Source organism: Panicum virgatum, chromosome 8N (assembly GCF_016808335.1).
Source record: "Panicum virgatum strain AP13 chromosome 8N, P.virgatum_v5, whole genome shotgun sequence".
Lineage (NCBI taxonomy): Eukaryota > Viridiplantae > Streptophyta > Magnoliopsida > Poales > Poaceae > Panicum > Panicum virgatum.
In genome coordinates, this window is record NC_053152.1 from 45,878,438 (window position 1) to 45,887,605 (window position 9,168).

Below are 9,168 nucleotides of genomic sequence, written 5' to 3' on the forward strand. Positions count from 1 at the left end.
GGATGACGACATGGATGACTTCATGCCCCCCAAACCATGCCCTCCAACACATGATGTTCCTTCCCCTGTACATGAACCTAGATCCAGAAAAGAGAGAAAGGGAAAGAGAAGAGGTTTGTCAAGTCATGCTGCAGCACCTCAAGCACCAACTTGTGTTAACTGGGATGACGACATGGATGACTTTATGCCTCCCAAACCATGGCCTCCAACACATGATGTTCCTCCCCCTGTACATGAACGTAGATCCAGAAAAGAGAGAAAGAGAAAGGCAAGAGGTTCGTCGAGCCATACTACACCACCTGCAGCACCACCATCTGTCAATTGGGATGACGACCTAGATGATTTCATGCCATGATCTATAACATATGATGTTCATCGGTTTAAGATGTATTCGCATTTAGTATTGTTAATGTTGTATTATGCTTGTATGTATGTCTCGTACCTAACTTGCATTCACTGGACATGTACATAATGTCGAGTTTGAATCGTAGTTAGTCCTAATGGAGCATCGAAGCATAAACATACCATCTATCGTATGTAATGGAAAATACGAGAGTGATCAGAGGCGAACGTTGAAGTGTACAAATAAGCAGTCCACAGCTATCTCATTACAAATAAACATCAGAGATACAAACATCGGATATATCTAACCACCCCTAGGGCGTCGGAACCTCTTAGCCCTCTGCTGGGCACGGACATGGCCCTCGGAGTAGGTGTGACGATCCGGAGACCTCACCTGTCGCTTAGGACGCAAAAGGGGCTGCGATGTCTGCTGCTGAGAGATCCCAAGTGGTGCTCCTCCTAGCTTTGAATACCCCAAGACATTGGGGTCACCGTGCGAGCCAGGTGACTCTGGAGTCAAGCTGTCGAGTTCGTCTAAGGTGACGCACTCGTTATCTGGAACTAACGTACTCAAAACAAACCTTGCGTAACATATAAACGTAAACCAACATATATTGCGTGGTAAATTAGTAAGTGTATTGAGAGAGTGTTTTGTACCAGGTCGAAAGGAGGAAGAAGGTCCGGCGCCCGCATCGGGGTAGAATCCTACGCATAAAATGCGGATGTTAGCGTACGCTCGTGTCTTTCGTCATGACATGTAGAAACCGAAATACGAAACATAAACTAACCTGTGTAGGCCGGTATCTGTGGCCCCGGTACCATCCCTGGATACGGTCCGCCAACTGGTGGTGCCCCCTCTAAACATTCCAGTATGGCCGAACGCAGTAGCTGGATCGTATCCTGTTTGTGATATTAGTAAATATGTAGCAACACTTGATCTAATTTTAAAGAGATATCTACGTTACCTGCAGTTGTGTAGTACTGAGACGTCGGCCCGTGCACGGTCGCCGGACACGGGAACGATGATGAGGCCTGGGACGACCCGTGGCTGTCTTCATACTGCACACGGCTTCCCAAGTTGTGCAGTACTGAACGCAACTGGTCACGCTGTCTCGACCATGCCTCTGTCTGCTCAAACTGGGTCATTGGGGATCCGGCACGTACCCTCGTCAGGTAAGTCGAGTAGTCCGTCTCCATCATGTTGCAAAGGCGAAACTGCATCCATTGAGTAAAGGAACAATTAGTAACACATGAATTATCTTATGAATATTAATATATATATGCAAATATGATCAAGAGACTCACCGCGCTAGCTAGTGCCTCCACGTGGTGCCGGGCATAGCCATCCTGAGGCCTCGCCTGGTGTGGGTGCGGGTGAGTGTCAACATAAACCAGACGAGCCCGAGTCCGGGGTAAGTACCAGGTGACGTAAGCCCTAAAGGAGTTGTCTGATAATCATTTTTGGCTCATAATTTAGGTTGTCCATAATCAACCCATATATTTGCTTGGCAACAAAGTCGCATGATATATTACGATGCGAGGGAAGAACTTCTGAACGCAAACAAGTGTGCTCTGTCACAATGGAACATTTCCAGTTCGACTTCCATTTTCCCTTGAATGCATGTACTCGCCATGGATATCCATCATTCACACACTTCACCTCATATTCTTTACTGCCAGACTTTACGACTCTAAATTCTTGTTTCAATGATATTGCCCATAGTCTCACAGCATCTTTTACGGCTTCAATGTTTGGATATGTTGCACCTTGCACTACCTCATTCCCTCTGTACTCCCACTCCTGATTTTGTACGTCTTCTACGACATGATTGCCAAAACCATGCTCCTTCCACTCTTTTGGCAATGAGTACTGCTCGTCATCAGATGAGCCCTCATATTCTTCCATCTCCATTGCGGTTTGGTCTTCTGCCTCCATCTCGTCCACAATGCAATGTATCCTCTCTCCCTCATCAGCAAGGCCCTGTGGTCCGATGTTTTGGTTCTCTATCTCTTCTGACTCGTCTTGCTCAACATAGATGGTCTCTCTTCGAATACTCGGAGTTGCTTGATTTGCACCATGTTGGATTTCATTTTGTGTCTTCTCCCGGGTTTGAACAAGAATGGCCAGAGGCCACCCACGCTCTAGAGCTGCTTGCATGTACTTCTGCCAGTCATCAGTGCTGTGTATCATCATCAATTCTTATAAATCACTTTCTACCTCCCAATTAACAAGAGACTGGACGGTCATCATATGTGTCTTCGGATCAACACGGAACCCACGCTGCAGCCACTTATATATGGAACCCAAACTCCTCTCCAGAGATTTATCTATGGCGCTAGATGTGCACTTAAAGGCAGAAAGGTCTACTCCATTTGGCCCATACAAAACATTATAGTCACCAAAAAATACTTGAAACTGCATCTTGCTCGACATATCTGTATATCACAGAATACTTATCGAGTTATACTCTTTACTTTACTACCTTATTCAATAATCTGTAAAAACTAAGTATGGATTTCAACTACAATATATAACTATTCATAACTACATGATGACACTCAAATTCTATACTGCATATGCGAAATTCTATTCTAAATCATAATTAATTTATAAACACGTCTCTAATAGTACTGCAATTGTAATAATAAACGTGTAGTACTAATTTACTAAACTAATTTACTACTACGTAACTAAAGTATCATTAAACTCCTACTTAAATGGTTCTACTATAGCACTAATTAAATTAAATTACTCTACAATACCAATGAAAAAATACATAAGTTAAATGTACTTACTTGCAGATCATAAGTGCGCAATCCGGCAGGGCTTCGCCGTTTCCCTTCTCCTCACACCTCTTTTTTTCTGGAATTTTGGTGGAATTTTTGGGCTCAAACGAGGAGGGAATGGGGCCAAGGGCTTATATAAGGGGGGAAGAGCCGGTCGCCCGAGGGGGGCGACAGGCCCCCCGTGTCGCCTGGGGGTGGGGCCCCCAGTCACCCGAGGGGGGGCGACAGGCCCCCCTTGCCCCCACGTGCCCCCGGCCAGGGACCTCTTTGCAAATTAGAAGAAAAAAATTACAAACAGGTCCTGTCGCCCTTTGGGCGGACGACCGGGGTATATTTTCGAAATTTTTCGAAACAGACATATATTTTTGAAATTTTGATTTTTTTAAATATAAAAAAGAAAAAATCGCCCAGAAAAAGAGTGAGGCGTTGGTTTAGAATTTTTACCTTGCATCCGGATGTCGAGCCTCTTTAGTTTTGTGCCCAGTGAGAGCTGGCTCTGGCCAGGTTTCACCAGGGAGATTAGCCTGGAGCAGGACGATTTGATGTTGTTGTACTCGCCAACTATTTCGATGCTTTGGGCACCCCTTTCCTGGTACGAGAGAACATAACATTTGGCAAAGAAAAAACCTGCCAGACATAGCTGTGGGGATTAAACCGGAGCGCCATATTTACCCGGCCGCTAGCTTACCTGGCAGCCGCGTGGATTGTCATGAAAGTTGAGGTCGCTGCCGAATCCGAGTGGGTCGTCGCCTACCTCTGTTGCCGCTGCCTTGGTTTCATATAGTACATCTTCTTCCATTGCCCCGCTCTTGATGCCTTGGGATGGATTCTGCAACGGAGAAGGCAAGGTACGATAAAAGAGAGGTAAACAAGACGACGACTACTATCGGAGATAAAAAAGAGAGGCCATGCTTAGTGAGTCGGTAGTTTGTTTTTCGTTGCTCAAAAAGTGTCTCGCTGACTAGATCTTGGTGCTAAGAAATCTGGAGCAGATACAAATTGTGTTCTAAGCTTACCGGCGACCTAGAATTAGATCTGATTGAATCCTCGAACACGGAGCTTGGTGTCCTTTCCGCTTCCATGGCCTCCATAAGCTGAGTACTCGGCCGTGGGGTGTGGAGGGGGGTGGTTGGGGAGGGGGATTGGGACGGCGTGGGTAGACTGGGTGGTAGACGAGACGGAGAGGACGCTGCGTATACGTTGGTTATATTGGTGCATGAGCCACCTTCCCCCCTGCCCCTGGGCCAGACCGGCAAGACTTTTCGTCCCCCCCCCCCCTGCCAGGCCGTGATACCTTGCCGTGTGGAGCCCATAAACAGCCCACTAATTGGTTCTTATCATATTGTCTACACGGCGCAGCGGCTAAAAACTTTTCTACTTTAATTACCGTGCCTAGAGACTACAGTACCATCCGGGCGTGATGATTCCAGATTTACCTAGGCGAAAAAGGACTGTTCGACTAATGTCACTTGTGCCGTAGAACGAGCCTGCAAGAAAGCAGACTCGGTGTTGATCTCATCATGTGAGGCCATCGCGTCGGCGAGGACAGATGTGCCCATTATGGGTTCACCACGCACCTATGCAAGCCAAAAAAAAAATTACGGTAGAAATTGCCCCGTTGGATAAAATGAGGTTGGATATTCGGTAGGTAGTGCTTTCCAGTAGTTACCTTTCTCGGCTGCATTACTTCTGCGCGTTCGGCCGATTTCTGGACCTGAAAATTAATACGAAAATTTACTTTTTCCTCCTTATTTCTTACCGTCCCTGGCAAATCTAAGCATGGTTGGTTCAGCTAAGGAAATGACCACGTGCGTTACCTGCGCGGTGTTGATGGAGCCCAACAATCCTTGTAGTTCCTGCGGGACGAAATCTTGAACCTGAGTTTCGGGGCAAGGAAAGTCGGTAACGAGACACCCCATGTCCTCCTCAAGGCGCGCAAGCTGGTCTTGGATCATGTACTGCTGGTTATTTCTGGTTGTGCGCGATTCTCCCTTGTCGTTGTCAACGAACCTCTCCCCTTCCAGCTGCCAATGCTGCAAATTTATAAGAAACCTGTGAGCAGGCAACTATAGGTTGGCTTCGATGCCGGCGATGTCATTTCATCTTCTCATGTGAGAACGTGTGTGAGGACGAAAAAGGGAAAAGAACTCTGTGTGTGTGGGTCAAACCTGTTCGTCCTCCATGCAGTCGGAGTTGGTGCAGACAGCTCAAAGCACGAAGCGCGCCGCGATGGCAAGCGTGGTGGTGGAAACAAGTGGTCCGTGGCTTTGGTTCGTCAACAATGGCATATAGTGTCAACCGGCCACTACTTAAGATGCATGCTGCACTACTAGAAAACAAGCCTTAGGTCCACCCCAAAAGTACCAGTATCAAGATGAACCGGTACCTATGGTAGCATAGGTACCGGTTCATCTCCATACCGGTACTTTTGGGGTGGATGGAATCTTTGAATGGGCCTTAGGCACCGGTTGGTATTATCAACTGGTACCTAAGGCTATCCATAGGTACCGGGTGGTAATTTTTATATTAGTACCGGATGGTACCACCAACCGGTACCTATAGACGAGCCTTAGGTACCGGTTGATGTTACCAACCGGTACCTTAGGAGCCTTTGGTACCGGTTGGTAACACAAACCGGTACCTATGGCTCATACATGGGTTACTTTAAAAGGAATTTATCTCCTTCTCAATCAGAACAACTGTGTAGCTGAGATGGTAAAGGTGTAGCGTATGAGGCTAGAGGTCGTGGGTTCAAATCCCAGCGAAAGAATATTTTGTCTCATTTTGGAGGCCTTAGGTACCGGTTATTTTACCCGGTACCAAAGGCTCGAGCCATTGGTACCACTTTCGGGGTACCGGTTCAAAAAACCGGTACCAAAGGGCAATCTCAACCGGTGCCTATGGCACTTTTTCTAGTAGTGCTGCCTGCCATCGGCGGATCTAGAACTGACCGCGCGTGGACAACTGATATCAGGTCTGGATGTGGCCAGCTTGACCGGTATGGGTCTAGCAGGGTGAAACCTGTTGCAAAACTGAAAAAAGCATGCGCAACACCAGCACCCATGCTGGTGCGTGGCGTTCTTCGATCTGGTGCTGTTGAACTACAGCCGATTGAGGCTCCCTACTTCAACACTGCTGTTTTGACTACAGTGGTCAAGCTATACTCCTGCATGTTCTACCTAAACAGTTGGTGATATCGTATGTGGGTTATGAGTGGCCTTGTTCGTTTGTCGTGCTGCTGATAGACTCCTGGTTTGTGGCCTGCTCCGTATAGCTTGACGTGCTGCTGACTCATGGTTTGATTAAGTGTGTTGACCGCTGTCATCTGTACGTGCATGGTGGAAAAGAATCATGACCACTGGTAGCCGGACTGCTCATGTGCCATGTGCATAGTTACTTGTCATGGTGATACGATCGATCGTAGTGGACGCGGATGTGGGCCCCTAAATTTATTGCGCACGTCCGGCACTCCTGAAAAACTCTAACACAAATGGCGCTATAGTGATGCTGTAGAACAATGCATTCTGGACACTGGCCATGCCGCGAGTCCGCCCCATGAAGTGTGTCATCACGTTGGCGTTGTATATTCATTCCCCTTGAATTGCATGTCGTCTTTCTTTGTTGCCAAAGCTTGTCATGCAGAACCTACATGCGCTATCGCCAACTTCTGTAATTCGAACGCACCGTCCTGGTGGTGTGCCCTATAGGAAGCCTCATCCATCTGTAGGTGAACAGCACCGTGCCGAAGAAACTCCACACGCAACAGCATGCCTTGCAGACTTTTCCCTGAACTGAAGCAGGTTCCGGCCTGTTGATGTAGACCCAACCCATTTCTGATTGACCGCAAGTACTCTACTAGACGAGTGAGCAATCGGCCACCTGGACCGGGGCCAGGCGATTGACTCGCAACGCAACCTTTTTCTTAAAATAAGTCAGAAGTTTGTGGGTCCTACCGGACTTAAAAGCGCGCACATGAACGCGCGTACCGGGACGTGGCCGCACGTAGGGGGACCGCCACGTCCCCCCCCCCCCGGTCTAACGGATTTGATCTTTCGTTAAGCAACTAGGCGTATAGTCCGCGCATTTGCACGGCTAGTATTAAAATTTGCATGTCGTTGTATCCTAACTTAAAGGTTACATTATTTTTTTACCATACATCATCATGTTCAGTATCGTAAATTATGGCTTATTGTTGGTTAAAACAATTCAACTATAATCTACCTATAATAACAATTTGATTTGTTCAGCTTTAATAATATTATGTAGATAATTATTATTATTTTCATTTTAATTTAATTGATTGATGTTAGCTTTAGTTTTTATTAATAGTATATATTTGTAACTGATACATAGCTAAATGGTATTTTATATTTAATTTTTCATAATGGCACTGGTGGGTGATTTTTAATTAGGGATATGGGTATTTTAGGATAAATTTTTATCGAAATGGCAGTAGTGGGCAATACCATATTCTATTTTTCTATTTTTCTCCGATTAACATGGGGATTGCTAGGCCTTCAGAGCGAACGTCAAGGCTCTATTTGTTGGCCACATGCAAAGATAATAGTTTTCCAGGATCGAAATGGCAGTAGTGGGTAATACCATTTTCTATTTTTCTATTTTTCTCCAATTAACGTGGGGATTTCTAGACCTTGAGAGCAAACGTGAAGGCTCCATTTGTTGGCCAAATAATAAGATAATAGTTTTCCAGGAGGCCATTGATTTGAACTGATATAAAGTCAAGTGATAGTAATACAATGATACAGTACGCACTTCTTAAGAAGAAAACGATGCCGCATATTTTATTCCTCCTCACATAAAAAGGCAACGAGTCACAATAAAAGCAAATCTTCTGATGTTGCCTTGTAGTGGTCTTCGTCTACGGTGTTGTAGACCTCTTCGATGATTTGAAGGGCGCTCAGCTCCTTCCTGTTTATGAGGAAGAAGGAGAATTATGCAAGATCAGGAAATTATGCAAAATCTTCTCATTAATGAGGATCGCTGCTTGAATTTTACTGCAAACGTCACCTGATGTCTTTGATATCTTTGCCCAAACGGGCACCGAGATAATGAATATTGACCCCTTTCAGACCATGCCTGCAGATCAAACTGTGTGGGCCTCCAGTGATAGTTAAGATCAGTTACAAAGCGAAAGCATTCGTAAAAAATATACCTGTGCGACTCGGTGTCCAAAATTGACATAATGCTGTCGCTGCATGCTACAGTTTGTTTATCACGTTCTGTGATCGGCTGTTATTCACCGTCTTGGCAAATAAGTCAGAGAGAAAACTTGCCGTGGTGGCCGCTTAATTTGTATTTGTAATTACCTCATTGTCGACGGCGCGACGGCACTGTAGATGGAGATGGATAACAGGAAGTGGTGCGTGATCTCGTTGTGGTCCACTATCTGCCTGAACGACAAATGTTCGTGTATTACATGTGATGGCCGTCACTAACATAAAAAAATATTCGACAAACTGCATCTAACCACGTACCTCGCGCTAAATACCCTTGATACTATTTGATTATCGACGAAAGTAACGTGCTCGTGTGTAACAGCATAGTTCCCGATGAGGATGTTATCGAAAGTGGGGTCGGGCCTACTCGAGTCGAAGAACCTGCATTATGTGATCTATTAATTACAGGAATTCTAATTGGCTGCAACTGATCGAGCCATTGCATGCCATATATGGCACGTACCATATATGGCTCCGAGTTCTGGCACGTACCAATAAATGCAACTGATCGAGCCGGTTCCATCATCGAGTTCAAAATCCACCTTGGTGGGGCACCGGACCACTTGCATGACTCAACCAACAAAACGAACCTCGAACCCAGAAAGACGATTACTGTTAACGCGACGTATATGACGAAATGCATGAATTCTTCCCCTATCCACCCATCCCGGCACTTACTGTTGTAACCGTAGTATTGTTTATTTCAATTGGCTGAGCCGGCCGGCTGGCAGCAGCATCTAGTACCTGCTTAACTGTAGCGGGGGTGATGGTCCGGGCATCATGGCTTGCTGGAGTGGTACTC

The 9,168-nt window shown here is 46.0% G+C and overlaps 1 long non-coding RNA gene across 1 annotated transcript; it reads right to left on the reverse strand.

The window, feature by feature from the left end:
* Positions 1-7,905: 7,905 nt before the first annotated feature.
* Positions 7,906-8,554, reverse strand: LOC120686857. The gene is made up of 3 exons (XR_005680419.1): positions 8,303-8,554; positions 8,158-8,226; positions 7,906-8,058 (listed from the first exon to the last, which is right to left on the reverse strand). It is a non-coding gene; the product is annotated as an uncharacterized LOC120686857 (long non-coding RNA).
* Between the last annotated feature and the right edge of the window lie 614 nt (positions 8,555-9,168).